Raw genomic sequence first — 19,131 nt, 5'->3', positions numbered from 1 at the left:
GCTCAACACCAAGCTCACTTGAGAAAAGCAGTGATGAATTCACTCCTCTTCGAAGAGAATACAGGATGGTGAAGAATGTTTGGGTGTGCTTGGCACTTTTGAAAATCTGGGCATTTCATTGATGTATCAACTGGGCAACGGGATGCATGTGAGAATGTGTCCTCATATGTGAAGGGTGAGCTGTTTCGAAATGAATCTTTTGGTGTTTATCGCTAACGTATTTGCAAGACAAAGATTTTCAGAAAGTGTCTCTAGGACTTAGGAGCACAAATTCAATTAAACATGGACAGACTGTGTTCCTAACTCACTGAGGAATACTTTATTTAAAAGCATTTTAGTCCTGTAAATATCTGTACAAGTTTGTCCCTAAGGCCCCTCTGAAATTTGTACCCTAAAATACTTGGAAGAGAGTAAGTCGCATTGACTTTCAGTGGGGGAGAGGCAGGCACCTGATGAAGAATATTCACAGCTGCCAGAATTCTTAATTGTCTTGGGAATGCCCAGACTAACAAATAAATGGTGAGAGGGAAGGACAGGACTTCTCTATCCTACCTTGCATTGCCAAGATAAGGTAGATGTCTACCTCTGACTATGGCCCTCCCCTCACCTTGCTAGTAATCCTCTCCTAGAATTAAGGCCTAAGTCCTATCACTTTTAAATAAAAACAAAACACAAAACCAGAAAAGAGTTGATGCATTTTCCTTTCCCAGAATATTCCCTTTCTTCAAATCCTAAGGCTGGCCTTTGAAAACTGACTTCCTGCCTCTAGGGGAACATTGGAATCATTCTGGGTTTCTCCCAGCCCCACCAAATCTTTCAGTGTTTTAAACAAAGCGAAGCAACTTCAGCAGGAAGAGCAGAACAAGATCCTTCAGTCTACCTTGCAGCCAGAGACAAAGTGTCTCTCTCTAGGGATGGGGGATCTGCATTTAAAGCTTGCTCCAAAGTTAGGCAGATGATGAAGTTTGAAGGAGGTGTTCAAGGGACAACTGTAACCAGCACCACTATGCCCCTTGTGGGGAGGCAACAGGATTCGATGAGGCTTATGTGTGTTCAAAGTGTACCAACCAGATCCAGTGTGCAATCAACAGATTTCTGATTCAGCCTGCCTGGGATTTAGGCACAACATTGGCACTGAGCTGCTCACTGCTGTCAAGATGCAGGCCTACCCACTAGAAGAGATCTTGGGGACTTTCCCAATGAAAATGAGGTGGTGGCAAAGTCAGGATCTGGGAACACCAGTCTGACTCATAGAATAGCTTCAGAAGGGTTTTTTTTTTGCTCTTAACTTCCTCTTGAAAATGATACCGTGACTCCTAAGTCAGTAAAGAGCTTTCAAAAACGTTACCTTTAGCCTTTTTGAAAATCCCAGTCTTGATCCATACCGCCAGTAACTTGCATTGGTATGGTATGAACAAAATTAGCCCAGTATGTTTTCTGGCATTAGTCACTTATTTGGAAAATCTAACTATCTAGTCCTCAGTGTATCTGAATCCATTTTTTTTTTGTCTCCAAACCATCTGAGGCAAATGTGGTTTAATTCTATGCAGACCTTTTGAGGGTTTTTTTTTTTTTTTTTTTACTATCAGACCTGAGGCATTTGGCTGACAGCCCAGGGTGAAGAAAGAAATAAGGAGGAGAGAACAAGAGACTGACTGAAGTAGGAAAACTAGAGAAGAGAAGGGTGAGCATGGCGGAGGTGAAGGACAGAAAGTTGGCTGCAGTGGATGTGGAGGAGTCATGGCCATGTAAGAATACAGGGTGTAATTCCAGAGACTGCAGTTGAAAAGTGAATTCCTTAATCTTACAAACTTCCTAATGTATGCTAACCCCAGCGCTTACAGAGGGACCTAATGATATCACTGATTTGTTTGGGTGAGCCCTTTCTTTGCACGGGCAATTGTAAGAGTGGGATTTTATATATATATATATGTGTGTGTGTATGTATGTATGTATGTATGTATGTATGTATGTGTGTGTGTGTGTGTGTGTGTGTGTGTGTATGTATATGTTTGTATGTATGTATGTATGTATGTATGTATATGTATATGTTTATATATATGTTTTAATTTAACATTTATATTTCATGGTCTTTTGTGGAGGAAGGGGTAGACTTTCAGGGCTGACTGTGGTCTAGGAAGGGAATAGATTGCGGTGTAATTAGGGATGAGAAGAAAAGGGAAAGGCTCTTCTATAACCTTGGTGGCCTGAATGTGATGGGAAAGATAACGTTTGAGGGGTATTTCTATAGCACAAAATGCAGGTGTGTTCTTAATTTGGAGTTTGCTAACTTGAGCTAGATAATTCAGATTAAATCAGATAAACCAAAGCAATTTGAGAGCTCTCGCTGTTATTTTAACCTGAATTGGCCAGCCCTAGTTAAAAGCACATATCTGTAGACTTGCCCTGTGCTAGGGAGCCATACCCACGTTCTTATTGGCTCTGGGAAGCATCTCTGTACAGCCACCATCGAAGCGTTAGGCTTTGGCTATGCTGCAAGCCCTGAACTCTCAGGCATAGCTGGGCTGGCTTGGGAGCAGAAGGAACTGGAGAGATTACTTGAGCTGCCCAGGATCAAACAGGGAATCTGGCAGAGATAGGAACTGAACAGAGGCCTCTTGAGCTGTAGCCCAGTGCATGGGATTGGATAAGCAGAACGCTTAATATTGGGTTTCTGTTGAGAATACTCACAATTCTGAACGCTAAATTTCTTTCCCAGGAGCATTCCCCAGGACTGATTTAAAATGTACCTTTTCCACAAATATTCCTGCCAGAAAGTTAATTTGTTAAAATATTCTTTGAAAACAAATATGGAAAGGGGGCTGGCACACAGCTGAAGCAAATTAATGCTAGGAATTCAAAAGAATATTAAATCTCTTTTGCAATGTTACATTCCTGTCTCTAATTATGACTCTGAGTGAGTAGCTGACTCTGTAAAGTTGCTCCTGGAAGGTATATGTATAGCAATCAGTATGCTAACAGCCTTGCAGATCGAAGTGGGTGGATGACTTGAGCAGTACGGTGATGACATATGGAGCCTTGCCTATCTTAGAGATGAATGCTTGTCTAGCTCAGATCAATAGTGGTTTGAAAAATATTGCCTGTGGAGAAGTTCTGTAACACAGCAACATCCAGAGACTGTGATATGTTGGGAGATGCTGGCCACAGCCCTGTCAGTCCAAGTCCAGCCCAAGGCAGGAGTCCAGGCTGGCACAGTTAGACAGGTGGGCAGTAGCCTCCTGCTGAAATGCTGGCACAGATAGGAACTGCAGTGAGAAAAGAGATCAACATCCATTGCAACAAACTCCAAACTTCTCTTGGTGGCTTCATTTAAGGCTGGACCACCCTTTTAGGTATTTGAAGCACACACAAGTTTTTGGGCCCAAATAAAGAGGAATTTTGAAATATAATGGCCTTTGATACAGAGGAAGTCAGCCCGCATAATCTAAGGGTCCTATCTGGTGCTCTAGTCTATGGAAAAGCATACCTAGTATAAACTGGCCTGGCTCTACCTACTGCAGTAGAGCTGAGGCTCTGGCGCTTGCTCAGCCCTTATTATAGCCAGTGACAGTAATTGCATGGTGAATGTTGCAACTTGTCATGGAAACTGCTCTAACTATCTTTCCTTTACCTTCAGCCATTTGGAGCAAAGCATACTTTTTTTTTGGTTAGGTTTTCTTTCCTGGTGCTCCTTTGATACTTACCTAAAAGTCCTTTTCTTTTATGATTGGTGTTTTTCCTTTTATCTTCTTTGTGCTGTTCTTTTTCCTTTGGCCAGTTTCCCTTTTCCCTCCTTACTTCTCTACTCTCCCTATTCCTTCCCTTTCCTTCCTCCATATTTTGTGCCAGTAGATGGAGATATTCAGCAAGTTCTTTGTGTACCAATGTAGCTTCTTTTGTCACTAGCTGGCAGTCCAGATCAGCATTAGGAAAAGCTGCTAATGTGTTCAGAAGTTTGCGAGTGGCCAGATGACTGCCATAGTGGTGGACCTATATGAGCAAGAAGTACAAGTTATATTCTTTATTTTCCTTCTTGTTAGGCCTATGAAAGAGTTGTCAGATTGACAGAGTCCTAAACATCACCAGGGGATTCAGTTGTTTGTTGTGATACAGGGGATTTGGGAGAACCTTGTGTACACGTTTCTGTGGGGTTACTCAACTGGCTGGCAGATGCTGATGTTTGTTTTGAAGCCTGATGTTCCAAAAAAATCAGGGCTAGGAATGAGGGAACATATTTCTAGATAAGATTTATCACTGATGAAACATGAGGTTTCAGGTCTGGATGCCCCAGACAGGATAAACGGAATATAAAAGCTCAGACCCCTTTAAGCTATCTTGTGTCAAGCACCAAAGAATTGAAATTCCCAGTGCTCAGCAAGCACTCAGCAAACCTCACCCCTGCTTTAGGGCAGGATTTGCAGCAAGAGTTTGGATGAGCATTTTCCTGTTATCATGGGTAGTATAACGGGACTATGCATGCTTTACATGGTATGTGATGGGACCAATGAAGAGGCTTAATCCAATATGATGACCCAGTACTCCATAGGTAAAGGTGCAGAAGGCATTCTATTTTATATACACCTTTATTTCAAATGCTTTATTAATTCATATGACATCCATATTCTTTTTTGGAAATGATTAGTATAGCAGGCCCTGGTGCTTATTAGAATCAGTGGGAAGGCTCCAGTTGATAGAAACAGGTTAAGGATCAAGGCAGAGTTTTCTAAGTTGGCTGTGGCGGTAGTGTGCAAAATTCCTTTTGAAAGAGGATGTGAACTGGGCTGTACAGTCAGTATCTCTGCTTTCTGCGCACCAGCAGAGTTCTTGCTCGGCTCAAGTGCTGCTTCCTGGACAATCTGACCAGCACTGGCCATAGTTTTTTTTAAAAAAGAAATGCTTGAATGTGAATCTTGTGCCTTGCTTAACATCTCCTTGTAGTTCTTGCATGTTCTGCCTATCACTTCGCAGCTATTTCCATCACAGCCCCTTCTAGGCATGTTCAGGTGGGTATAGCTTTTATTCCTTCTATGAGTTTGGAATTTGAACTCCTGTCCTATGGAGAGCTTGACTCCAGCCACAAGTCTGAAATCAAATTGCTTTTTAATATTGAGATTATCATTAGCAAATTAAGAGTAGCCAGAAAATATGAAACAAGCTATTGAGGTGTAATGCTTTGATAAGCTGCTGGCTGGAAAATTATTGATTAAATTATATGGAAAAAAATTTGTGGAATCTGAAGTGGTGTGTGATTTTTGGTGCCTATTTTAAGACCTTTTGCGGGTCTCTGGTATTCAAAAGGTGCTGAGTACTTGCCTTCTATAATAAGTCACTTTAAATGTCTTTACCTGAGAAGTAAATACTTTTCTGATCTGAAGCAAGAGCCACTTTGACCTTAGAAACCTTAAACATAAACTCTAGAAAGACCTTGTGTCTCAGCTCAACGATTGCAGTGTTTTTGATGCCTTAACCTGTCATTGAAAATCTGCTTATCTCTTTTTAGTATCATACCTCAGCAAGGTATCTTGTCCCAGGATGTGTCTCTCTTTCTTTCTCAGTTGCAGCATGCTATTGTTTCTTGTTCTAGCAAGGAGTGTTTCATAGCCAATGTGTCTCCTTCCCATTCTTTCTTCCCTTTGTCATTCCCTGGGGCTTTACCAGCCCAGGTGATAAACCTTCATCAGCATACTGTAGATTACCTCATCCTAAGATAAGAACTCAATACACAATTACAATTCTATTTCTAAATAACAGTGGGCCAAACTGTAATGCCTTTACTCTTCTTAAATAGCACCTGCAATTCACTACTGGAGTTGTTGAAATCAAATGCCATGCCATGCAGGAAAATAACTGAATTGAGCCCTGCCAGTCAAGTTCAATGGATTTTATTTCAGTATTACTTTCTTTTCAATACTTCCTTTCTTTAATTTTCATCTAGTTTTCATGACTATATTCCAAGGGTTGCTGGCCCATACCTAAAGTTATTTGAATATCTGTACATAGCTTGTTCACTAACATCCAAAGATGAATGATACCAGAGTCTCCTGAATGTTAGCAATGTTACTAATGCTGCTTCATCTCCACATGTATTAGCAATAAGATTGTTTTACAGATATCTTTTTTGTGTGGAAAAATTACAACCAAAAAATACTTCCTCCTATATTTTTGTTGAATAATTTATCCAACTTTTTTGTGGGAGAAGGTTTCAACAAGAAACAAACCCAAAAACTAGCGTTAAGGGGAATTTGAACATCTGAAATAATGCTTTGTTTTGTTCTTAAATCAAAGATATTTTCTGATCCAAAATCAAAATATTTAATTTTGGATTTTCTTTGAAACTGAGTTTTCAATGAACCTCCCCCAGATTTTCCAATAATTAAATTGTGTTAGTTGAAAAAGTCTTCAACGGAAGAATCTTGCTCAGTTCTAATCAGCAGTGCTGGAAAAACTATTGGATCCTGCTATTGCAGCAGTTCCCTTCGATCAATGGAAAGACGTAATCTGCTCTGGATTTGCTCCTGATTATATCGCTGGGGCCAACCTTGCTGCTGTTCTATTAAATGACTCTGTTGAGAGCAAACATTACTCAATGGGGGGTTGAAAATGCCAGTGGTGCATTATAGTGTTGATGAAGCTGAGCCAGTGTTTGTAATAGGAATGCCTGTAGACGTTTTCCTAAGTGCCTAGTAGGGCATGAGGTTGATTTCCATAAAAGCATCTGAGTACCACTGAGAAACATTTCACAAATCCAGAATCCAGTTCTCCTTTGCAGGAGAGACCTGCAGCATGGGTAGTACCAGTTTCTAACTTATTTGCCCACTGAAATGCTACTCTCCACCCAGTGGACCTAGTTGTGGAATTGTGTGTGCGGGAGACACTGATCCTCTCCCTTGTTCCCTATGCTGATTTTGGAGAGATTGCTTACTGAGCAAGGAGCTGTCCATGTGAATAGTATGTCACAGGCAGGTTTATAATGAGTTGTTAATTGTCTGATTCCTGGCTAATTGCCAGGTAGACATTATTGACTTTATAATAAGCACAGCTCACTTCAGCCACTAGGACTGTCAACTAGCTTTGCTAACCCAAAGCTGTAAGAAATCATGAGTAAAGCTCCTCACATCATATCACTAGTTAAAAATGAGGAGATTTTGTAAATAATGTCTTTGGGGGATTTATTTGATTGGTGATTATTCAGTTTCATGCTTCTATATTTTGTCTTCTGCAGCTGTGGGATTTAGTGTTTTACTCTTTTGTTATTTCTAATAGTAGCTCTGATGATCATCCCGTTAGCCATGCTGTAGATTGTCATACCCACGTCTGCACTCGCAGGGTCTTCAGATAATCTAAATAAATTTGGTGGAGAGACTTCTGCCTTCTGGCCCCTGAATTTTTTTACCCTAATGCGGGCATAGCTTGCCCTGGAGAGCAGCTGGGGTGTTTTGGAAGATACTTGGTTTAGACGTTTACAAGTTATGAGGCCATCAATTCCTTATTGTTTTAATTTGATTCACATGGGATGAGGCAGAGATTACAATCTAGGAAATTGTATAATCTTGTGAAGATTATATGGTTCACTGTGAGTCTCATAAATGTTAAGTGTGCCAATAAAGCCTGTCCTGCTTTCTTAGGATGTGTATCAGATATCAGCACATCCTGCTCCCAGTGAAGGCAATGTGGAGAACATTAATCCTCAATGGGCAGATATTTGAGCCTAGTGTCTTAATAATTTGCTACTGTGCACAAATATACAGTGGATGAGTAACTGAGCAATCTACGTTAAGAAGATATTGTATATTTTACGATATCCTCCCTTGGAGCCTGTTTCTGTAAAACTTTATCACTTCATAGTCAGACCAAATTCCTAGTGAAGCCAACAGAAATTTTGACTGAGTAAGGAGTGTGGAAAGGATCTTTCAATGGGCTTGGGGATTTTTTGCTGAGGGCGAGTACATCCGTGTGTTAGTACACCTTGCAGTGAATACATTATGAATCACGCATATGTTTCAATTCAAGGGACTGGCTATTTGCAAAACGGTATCTGAATAGGCCCGCTCTTATGCAATATTCCAAGCTCATCAGAGTTGGGGTTTGGCTGACCACTGGATAAGAAACAGCAAGTGATTGCGCCTTTATAGAACGTGCTGTGAGATAACAGGCAGTATGATATCTCTCCCCAAAGGAATTGTTTATTTCTCCTCACAGGTCTTCCTTTTCCCTGGCCTTTATTCACTGTGATATTCAGGAAGATGTTCCTCCTGAAAGGCAGTTTTTATAGTAGTGAAGTACTAATGCAGGAATGAATGGCAGGACATGTCATTATTCTCACTTTTTGATGCTGACTGTCTGTCTAAGTAAAAGGGATTTCCTCCTCAAAAAGTTTGATAGTTATAAAAGGCTGAATAGCATCTGGATGGGGCTTCCCTTCAGTACCCTCTGTCCCCACTGTGCCCGTCTCCACAAGGTGAGGCACCGATGTAAACCAGTCAAAGCTGCAAGCTCTCTTTCCAGTTTGAGGAAGGCAAGGGAGAAAATACTTCACTCCTCCTCCTGTGATTTAATGGTAGAATGCCAATTTATGAAGAATCCCAGACTTGCTCTGGGAACTTCTCTGGTAACCAAAGGTATACAAGTGATTTCTCTTATATTCCAGGATTCTCCAGGTGTGCGCTTAGTGTAAAACAAGCACCTACTGATGCCGAAGAGATACTCATGCCAACTTCTGTCCTTACATCTGAAGCTGGTAAGGACTTTCCTTTGAAAAGTTTTTTATTAGAAGAAGGAAAGTTTCCCTCAAGGATCATTGCCACCACAGGGAAAAGAAATGGCTCATAGATGCAAGACATCTCACATCTCCATCTCTTTCATTCTCTACCAGAAGCTCTACTGAACTTCAGTGCCTGAAGTGTCTCTGGGTGCAGCATGTAGTATCTTGCATTAGGCTTCTCCAGATAGTGTAAAATAAAGGCTTCAGGGGCTGAAGTAAAGATAGTGGTGAGGTGGTGGCTTTGGAACTAGCCAGTCTTTTCCTCTCTTGTCAGGGTAACAGGACATGAGTTCCAACTTCCCATTGACTTCAGCGAGAACAATTTCTTAGAAGATTTCATATCTAAATCCCGTTACACTAGTATGTAGAATCTCTGTTTTGGTACCGGCACTGAGAACTGCAACTGGTGGAAATTTGGAGTTAAAAGCTTTTTACGGTGGAATAAAATAGGAATACTTTTTCTCAAGACAGCTGTCTGTGAAAACTGTGAAATCCCATCAAAATGCTATGCCTTTCTGAAGACCAAACATCAGATTACTTCCTTGGCCTTTCTTATTTGGGATTTCTTTTTCCTTTTGTGAAAAAATTAACAGTGGGACATTACTGCATTTGAAAACAATGTTTTTGTTTCTTTAAACCTTTTGGTAGAAAATATTTCTCACTTTCGTCCTAATTCTGATTGAAATCTCACCTGCACTTCTCAGGTGCTACCTGTATCTAATCTGAATGGACACGCTGAGATCCTCAATGCAGTCACACTGGCAGCTATATCTGAAAAGCATTCCCTGGAACAAACTCAGTACAAGTCATTGGTTGGGGAGGGGAGAATAAGACTTAATTTTAAGCTGTTTGGGAGAGGCACTGTCATTACACTCTATATGCATTAAATGCAAACACCAAGCAAGTTCAGTTCTGTGGCTGGTGCTCCTAGGTATGACAGCAGTACAAATGAAATAATAATATCACGTAATCTCAGTTGGTCATTAACCCTGCAGTAAATGCCCGTTTCAGTTGCCAGGTAGGAGCACTCACAGACCTCAGCTTAAATTGGCAGCTTATTGTGCTAAATGCACACAGGCACCTAATTAAAGACAGGCTCTGTCATTGAAATGTTTTTTGGTATAGATAGGCAAGACAGATGAAGGATGGGGGTAAGAAAGGATAATTATCCCCATTTCATAGAGGAAGAGCTGAGGAACTCTGGTCACACAGGAGCTCTGCCAGGGCTTTTCTGTGCCATCCTGGAGCCACAGCTATGGCTTAGTCGGATCCTAAGCCCTAGCCATGTGCTTCGGCCTTGAGACCATCCTTCCTCTACAAAAGGATGCATGGAGTTTCTTGTTGCTTAAATAGAAACCTCAATTTACATTTTCCTTGTTCCTCTTTTAAAAAAAGCTTCCTAACCATTTTGGTTTGGTTTCTCTCATCCTCTCAGAGTGTTAATCATCACTTAAAATATACTCAGTGATTCAAATGAGTCCGATCATGTTCAGGTACAGGATTTCAGGGAGGCTACTTGGTATGACTTGCATGAGGACATGAAATGCCAGAAGGACCAGTGCAATCAACAGCAAATTTCTGAGCCAGAAAGAGTGGGTGGGGTCATGTGCTGTATACAAGGGATTCATAAATGTTTACTATAATTTGCTGCCTGGTTATATTTGCCCTTTGTGGGTTGGAACATGGGCTGATTTATTGCATCCGTGCTATCTTAATTACTAAGGACACGGTGAGAGTTTTTTAAAATTAACAGTGTCTTATTTTCCTCAATTGCTTAAGTGCAGAGGCTCAAGCATATGTAGTTGTATTTTTCTTTCAGGAGAATATACGATTTGTATGGCCAGTTGCACTTGTTTGTTCTTCTCCCAGACACTGGACTTCGGGTAGGAACAGATAGATGCAGGTACTCAACACTGGCATATACAGGTATGTTTATGAAGACTTAACAAACTTTTCTTTCCCCTGCTGCTGGTCCTACTTACAAAACTTTGTTCTTTCAGGTCTCAGCTGGAACTGGAAGGCAAAATTGAAGAAAGTCTCTGAAAGATGGTTCAGTGTTTTCCTAGCCCAGCTGGATGCAGGTATTATTGGAGAGCTCATGAGAAGGTTTATTCCAACAAAATTTTCACCCTGACTTCATGGACTAAAGGATACAAACAAGTTTTAAATAAGTATCCAAGCTTGTGCTTGGTTAGCCAGACTCAGACACTGAAGCTTTTGATGCAGCCCTGCTAACGCGCACATTGTTGGACCAATTTGAATGTATGACACTAAGCAGTTCTGTAGCAGGTCAGCAGGAACTCACAAGTGCTTGGATTTAATTTTTTCATAGTTCTCAATTTGAAAATGTGTCTGAATAATCAGGCCCAGACTTTAGGGAGGACAGTTTTCTGCCAGCTATAGCCTGTCTTGACTTTTGCAAACTCAGGCCAAGATTATGAGAAGTGGCTTGCAATTTGAAGTTCATCGTCTGGGACTTGAGACTTCCTCAAAGGGTCTAGCTTTCAGAGGCCCTTTAGTATACTTTTACAATAAGCCCCTAAATATTGAAGAGTCCAAATTGCTCTTAGCTTTCTCTTTTTTATTGCATTTGTATGTGCAAATAAAGTACAGAGCCTTATCTGTCTGCAAATGCTCCAGTTGTGCTCGAGCATAGTTGCAGACTCAGGTACCCATGGGCCTGATTCCTATTTCACATCAGTTATGCCCACACACAATCCAGCTGAAGCTGGTGCCATTTTCCTGATGTAAGATAGCAGTGCAGTGATTTTCAGCCTGGGGTCTAAGGACCCCTGAGCATCCATTAGCTATCTCTGCAGAATCTGACAAAAGTAAAACACTCAATAAAGCAAGCCTGTCAGAAGGCATAAAATCACTCAGTGACGTTCACATCTCTTCTGGAGGTGAAAACAAGTTGTAAAACTCTGAACTGGTATAGGCAAGATGGTAATTCAATTTCTGTAAACCTCCATGAGGTCTCATTTTGTGCTCATTCCCAGATTTAAAATATATAATGCAAATTGCACCTTCATACAAAAGAATGTTTCTCTCCCTTTAACAGATCACTTTTTGAGAAAATCACTAAAATAAATTCAAGTTGTTCCAGTCCTCATAAGTCCACCTCCTCTTCCAGAGCCTGATGAGGAAGAGGAGAAGTTTTGAACATCGCAGTCTCTATGAGCTGCTGACAAAATCAAGGCTGCTCTGGAACAGAGCATGCAGGCTGCAGTCAGAGAGGACTGCCTCAGGGCAGCCTGCCAGCCCCCTTGCTTCCCTGGGGCTTTAGCATACTTCTGACAGCATAACATGGGGAGAGGAACGGTCCCCTGGTCCCTGACTGTCATTGCAACTGGGAGGTGTATTTGCAACACAGATAAGCAAATAACAGCTAGCTTTTATCTTCACAAAGTTTAAGGCAGGCTGGACAAGCCTGCCCAGGATGCTGCATGCATATTCAATAACTGGTGCCTGAACACTGACTCCACTGCTTAAGGTTTCCACACTAGCTAGATTAAAGCTGGACAATGTGTTGCCATCATGCCTTTGACTTCAAGGTGAACAAAGCCTGCCTACAAATTAAGGTGTTGTAAGTTAACTCTAGTAATAGGAAGTCTTCATCAAGAATTATTATGGAGATGCTCCTAGTTCTGCACTCACCTCCAGACAGACAGCAAAAACAGCCCTGGTTCCTGAACGGCTTGCAGTCTGAACATGCAGGACATCTCTCTCTGCACAGACAGAGATGGATCTGAAAGTGGAATGACTTCTTAAGGGTCACACTGGAAGGCCGAACTGATCTGGAAACTTGGATGAATCCCTGATCCAGACCCTCAATAATAACAAATCATTTTTCCTAGATCATTCACTGGTAGCTAGGATCTGTTTATAGACCTATGTTACAAAAGGATATTAACCGTGGAAGATCTGATCATGGAGGACAGAGAAGAACAGGGGAAGGGCAATAAACGTTTGAAACTTGAGACGACAAAGGAGAGAAATGTCAAGTGTTAAGATATAAATATGGATGATCTTGTATATAGATATACCTAGAATAGGGAACTGCATCTGTGATTGTACAGTACCAGAGGAAGAAGAGAAGCATAACGAACATGTAGCTTTCAAACAGCCTCTGTAACAAATCATAACTAACCTTTGCAACAAGACTTGAGGGGAATCAGCAGTGTGGAAACCCCAAACTAGTTAGTGAAGAGTCATATAATTACAACCACGAGTCCAATGGCAGCAGAGTCCTGAGTAAAATCATGACTCTACTGAAATCAGTGGCAAAACTCCCAGTGGTGTCAGCAGAGCAGCTCGAGGCAACTACCAATAACTATCTGTACTGGCTCTCCTCATGAGCTGAGGGACTGAACTTGGAGTCTTCTGCTCCAAAAGCACAGGCCCGTGATAGGTAGGTTCACATGAGCAGTGAAAGCATATTCTGTCAGAAACATGACTTTACAATTAGGCATATTTCTTCTCAAGAGCGCTTGCTTTCTGTGGGAAGTGCTATGGTCGTGTCAAAACCCAAAATTCCTAAAAGGCGGAGAGTTTTTGGCTGAAGTAGATGACCTTCCAGGAAAATATCTTCCCTTTCAAGAATCTGATGCATACAGTCAAGGGAACTAACGGGAAGCATGATTGCATTTCAGATGGGACACCAAAGATACCATCCTGAATCACAATGTTAAGGGGTTGGCTGGAATACTGCACTGATGTTTTACCTAAATGACAAATTTTTCAGCACAGAAAAGTTCTGTTTTGTGAGCAGTGTGCCTAGTTTGACAAAAGCCTGTTTGTCCAGCTGTTGCACAGGAAAATTAGGCTTCTTCCCAGGGTAAGCCAGCATCTTGCAGCCTCTCAGAAGCTGCATTGTCACCTTTCAAGGGTAACAGCACCCCAGGCCGAGTCACTGGAAGCAGGAATTGGACCCAGAACCACCTCTTGTAGTCGGTAGAGGGGGACAGAGAGCCACACTAGGAGACTAGCCTCGTACTGTGTATTACACTGTTATGAGCAGATGCATAAGAAATGTAGAGTTACAGTGACAGTGGGCTCTTTGGCATAGGGCCTGAGTTTTGTTCTGTTTTTATGGGGACCAGTGCAGTGGAATCGTGGTTTATGAGTAGAACTCCTCTATGCTTTGGTAATACAAATGAAGAATAATAGTTCAACAAAGAAGCATTGCTAGATAAATCTATACAAATGAAGAATAATAGTTCAACAGAGAAGCATTGCTAGATAAATCTAACCAAAAATAAAGGCCAGTTCTGAAAAGCAAATTCAAAGCCATGACAGGCAAGACTTCATTTTAACTGCTGCTAAAAGAAAGATGCTTAAGGGCCTGTCTCTAAAGGGGAAATATGTGCTCATTTAATTACATCTTTTCTGGTGAATGAAGAGTGCATCGTTATTATTTATTATTATTATTGTTGTTAGACATATTAAAAAGAGCTATACACTGTAATAGCCTTCATTGCAACCACATTGATTAGCACTAACTGAGAATCTAGTATAATATTAACACAAGACACACAGGACTTGTTTGGCTTGTCCTGTTTGTTACTTAATTATGCCTGTATAAAGTAAGGGGCACAGCACCTGTAGAGATTTCCAGCACCTCCTGTTAAGCTGAGGCAGGAGCTGCAGTATATGAAAGCAGTAACCAAATCCTGCAAGCATGTTTACATTTTGAACTTACCAAATCTTCCCAAGTGGAATGCAGGGTCCGATTTCAGCCAAGGAACTGTTAGCAGTGAGTGAGAGTTAATGGATCAATCTGCTGTCTCTTGTCAGTGCTTTTACTGCTGACTTCTGGAATGTGTTTGATGAAAAGAAAGCAACTTCTTGAGACAGAAGATACAGATGTAGCATGTTAAGGTTGGGACCTACATGAACAATAAAGCAATGTTATCAGTGTTTTGCTTCCCCAGTGCTGCTTGCCAAAACTGACAATAGAATAGCAGCAAAGTATTTCTTTTTTTAACTACCACAACTGCACATTAACCATTTACTCTGAATCTTTTTGAAGACATAGTCAGATGTTATGCTGTCATTATAAATGAAGGATGCCAGACACTTAAAGGGGCGCGTGGTGTGTAGCCCCCTGCTGCCTTTCTGTAGCCAGCAGAAGCTGCTTTCTGAAAAGCTGAATTCCAATAGAATTTGCAGAATTGTTCAGCCAAACCAAGCCTGCTCGTTCCCAATGCCTTCTATGCTGTCCACCAGCAGAACGCCTGGGCACTGTGCACATCTTGCTGGATATATTTATTTTCCCCATATCCCGACAAGGCAGGCTGTTATCCAAACTGCAGTGCAATTTTGAGGCCTGTGGCTTATACCTACCTGGCAGAATGCTGTGCTGTGTGGATATATCCAAGCTAGCTCTGAGTGTGCTGTAAACTGGGAATACTGTGATGGGAGCTGTCTAGACTCAGATTATCTTCTGCTCTTGGCTGAATACTAGATCAACACCGGAGTATTACTCTTACAGAGAAACCAGGCTGGTAAGAGTTTGCTCTGATTTGTCTGCCCGGTACTATGGATACCCTTGCGCTGCGTGGACATAACCACAGAGCCTAAAACCCAGATCCATAGAGGTATTTAGGCTTTTAACTCTCACTGAAATGAACAGGAGTTAAAAGCCTAAATACCTTTGGGGATTTGGGCCTAAGTGGCTTACAAAAAGCCTGTGGCACAGCAGAGACTCAGATATTTTGATGTGGAGGCTAGTGCCTCCAAAATGAAATCATTCTTCATCTCTACATCTGGTAGCAGTTTGCACTCACATTTCCCAGCTAGGGCCATCAAAAATATGCCCATGCTTAGGACAGGAGGTGAAGAATAATTTAGGTAATTGAAACTACAGCAGGAATGTGGTTCTGTCAGAATGCTGTTGCCTGACCTGGAATTTAACCAGACAAGTAGGGCTCAGAGAAACCCTGAGCCAACTTGCGCCTTTCAGGTGCACTGAGGGCAGTTAGTTTCTCTGGTAAGAGTGGGATAAATAGTTGAGCTTGTGTGTCTGTTGAAAAGGAAGCCATATTGCTGAGAATGAAAGCAGGAGACTTGCCAAACACTTGCCTTGTTATCCACATGACTGTTTATCAGTTATAACTAGAGCTGAGCCAATAATTCTTAATGGGTAATTCATATGATGAATATCTCCCCCTTACACTATGTTTGAATGGTCTATGAACCAGCCATTACTTTCAAATATTTATTTACTAGTCACAATTATTTGTTTAATGCTGTGAATAATTCATGGTTTGTGGAATGTTTTCAGGCAGTTCTCTGAAAGTAGCCAATATTCAAGCTATTTTGATTGGGCAGAGAAGTAAATGTTGCCTTTTTCTGATTACGCCAGTGTTAACTGAGGATAACTTGAAGTCAAAGGCTGGATCCTTCACTGATGTAATTTGGCATAACTCCATTTTTTTCAATTGATTTCAAATGACCAGTGTTAATTCACACCAACTTAGTAGATGGTCCTGAAAAGAAGAATTGTGTGAAGGAAGAATGACTCGCATACCATATTGTCCCAGGACTGCCTGTATTGCATTTTATAGTTACATTTTTTCATGCAAGTTCTAATGCATAAATTCAAAATTTACTGTTTAAAATATCATTCAATATTAACATATTGGATGCTTTTACTGCAGTAGAGTATACTTGCATGATTATACACAGAAATTGACAATTTTTGCAGAAATATTCCTAGTTCAGTTTTTATTTGGGGGGGAGGGAATTTTTTTGATGGCCACTCCATGCCTTGTGTTGAGGCCAGCCTCAGAAATTTCCTTGTTCAGTGTGCAGGATTTTTCAGTTCCAGTATTACGCTTACCATTACAAAATCTTGCCTTATATAAGTCTCACTGACGTCAGTGGAGCTTTGCCGCTTGTATTTGCTTTATCAGATTTCCAATCCTTAAAGCTATTCTGGAAGACATATTTAACTGCATTCTCTGCAGTGCTCAGCTGATGGTGGGAAAAGTAGAGCAGGAGGGCCGTTGGATTGCGTCTTCCTGATTCTTGCACCAGTTGTCTTTAGTCTTCAAGGGTTTTACGTCAGAAGGAGTTCAATGGAATACCTCGTGCTCTGTCTGTATCCTATATCTGCCCCTCTCTGTCCTAGTTCCCTTCATTTCATTAGCAAATTACACAGCACAGAGAGTATGAGAGTACCAGGGAGGGGTTAAACGCTTGGTACCCAGAATTAGATTTCTAGGTCATTTCTGTTTCCGGAACTCCAGAGCAACATGTCAGGTTTACAGTCGTGGCATTGCTGCAAATTTCCTATGTGAATCCTTAAATACCTCTGTTCCTCTTTAGTAGTTCTTTTCTAGCTATGCTGTAAAAACTTACGTATTACTACCCAGATTGTCACCATAATGTGGCCATGTTCTTGGCTGCAGGATCTTTGTATTCAGCAAACAAACTGATTATTAATTGAGCTTTCCAGGGAGAACTCTAGTACTTTTTGTTCTTATCTTTTGTTCTTGCTTTTTGGTACTTCTGCTCTATTTATGATATGACAGTTCCTAGAACTCCAAAAGCATAGAAGAAAATATCACATTTCAGTAACATCTTTTGAGGGGAGGGTATTTTTGCCTTTTTTCCCGGAGTAGCACAACCTATTGGAATGCTAAGGAATCTACGCAGTCTGAATGTCCAGGTGCACATCATTTCTCACTGCACGTAATTTACTAATGAGTGGATCCAGACAAACAAACTGAGGATCCAGCATGCCCTCTGGCTGCCTATAAAAATGAGAAAAGATAATGAAGCAAGGTGAATAAGGGCCTTTTTTTGTAGAAGTGAGGCATGGAAAACTTAGAATACAGTAGTTTTTGCTGTTAGGTACCAAATATTATCTCAACGATTCTATGACCAGCTAAGAGAGACGGTCAGTTTCACAGACCTTATTAGATTAGCATGGCTAGCTGTTTAATATTTTTCATGTCTCAGGTGTCATGTTTCTGGAAGTCAAAAGTTCCCGTTATGAAATTTGTATATGTTTGTTTTTTGACTGTGCAAAGGTAAGTGTGGTTCTCAGAAAGGTAGAGCTACTGACCTTTCTTTAATTACAAGCAAATGCAGGAGGTTGATGGATATTGCCATGCTGTTGGTCTCTTCTGTTGAGTGAACATTACTGAATGGGCTTCTGAAAAACAGTGATGTCTTTGTACTGCAGGCTGCAGTTCACTAGGAGCACACCTGGTTACACCAAGCTCTTTTTACCCAGAGCCCTGCGCAGCGTCAAAGGAAAATGTTTTATTGTAAGTGTAGGGAAGAGCAGACGCATACAGGAAAGGTCAAAGAAGAACAGAACCAATTGACCTACTACAATAGATCATCTTTGGGGATTTTTAGCAGAAAACCTCTTTGTCTTCCAACCACTGTGATGGTGCAACCTTCAATCGGAAAGAAATGCTGCGTCCTGCAAGATATGTCTTTTTGCATAAAGTTCTTGCAGCTACCAGTTCAAAGGCCGTAGTTCTCCACCAGCCATGGCTACTACCAGACGTGGTACTCTCATTACAGCTGTAAGCTGGACAGGGGTTCAGGGTGCAGTCCTGCAAACACCTGGTTTTCCATGTATATTTATATTTGTGTGGCTCCCACTTCCTGAAGCACGGTCCTCAAGCACTCAGGGTTGTAAAATTGTCCCTATTGAGAGAAGAGCTGGTGGAGAGGAAGAGCATGCATACATAGCACAAGGGAGCTGGCCACCAATGTCTTGGTACAGCCACGCAATGCAGTGCTGTCCAGGGACACCCATGTTGGTCCGTTCCAAACCTACATTAGGGCTGTGTTATGCTGGGCTATTTCAGCAGGACAAAATAGCCCCGGCATAGTGTCACACCGACTTGGTTATACTGCTGTGGATCTTGTTCTGTAGCTATCTCAGAAGACGTTTGCTGGGAAATCTCTGAAGTAGCCTGCAGTCCACAGCACACACGTATCCCCAGTCACTTGTTCATGACCTGCAGAGAGTTGACTGGGAGGGGGAACCAGCATTGACATTTTAGTTCAGATAACAGTTAACTTTTGAAATGAGTCTCCCAGTCATTCTCACTTAACTGCACATTGGTTTACCTTGCAGAGCAATCTTGAAGCACATGAACTGGATTCTTCTGGGGTGGCACTAAACTGGTAGATGTGCAGCAGGGCTGCACCTAGTGCGCTGCAGCCAGTGCTAGTTGCTACCAGCTGCTAGACTGGAGCTAGTCTGAAGCAAAACATGTACAGAATGGAAATGCGCACAGTGTGAATGTAAGGTCCTTGGCACTGGCTGTTTCTTTCTACAGATCATTTCTGTTGTTCTGCAGTACTTTCTACTATAGACATGGCCAGAGATGCCCCAAGTC

The 19,131-nt window shown here is 41.5% G+C and overlaps 1 long non-coding RNA gene across 1 annotated transcript in view; it reads left to right on the top strand.

Annotated features, from left to right (window-relative positions):
- The window catches only part of LOC138066884 (uncharacterized), a 241,969-nt gene that overhangs the window by 163,623 nt on the left and 59,215 nt on the right, over positions 1–19,131 (top strand). Inside the window, exons 5-7 of the long non-coding RNA XR_011140512.1 lie at positions 8,648–8,737; positions 10,581–10,687; positions 10,762–10,842. This is a non-coding gene — a long non-coding RNA (uncharacterized lncRNA). The remainder of the gene's footprint in view (positions 1–8,647; positions 8,738–10,580; positions 10,688–10,761; positions 10,843–19,131) is intronic.

This window comes from Struthio camelus, chromosome 3, assembly GCF_040807025.1.
Source record: "Struthio camelus isolate bStrCam1 chromosome 3, bStrCam1.hap1, whole genome shotgun sequence".
NCBI classification, from domain to species: domain Eukaryota; kingdom Metazoa; phylum Chordata; class Aves; order Struthioniformes; family Struthionidae; genus Struthio; species Struthio camelus.
This window is presented reverse-complemented; position numbering and strand designations above follow the sequence as displayed.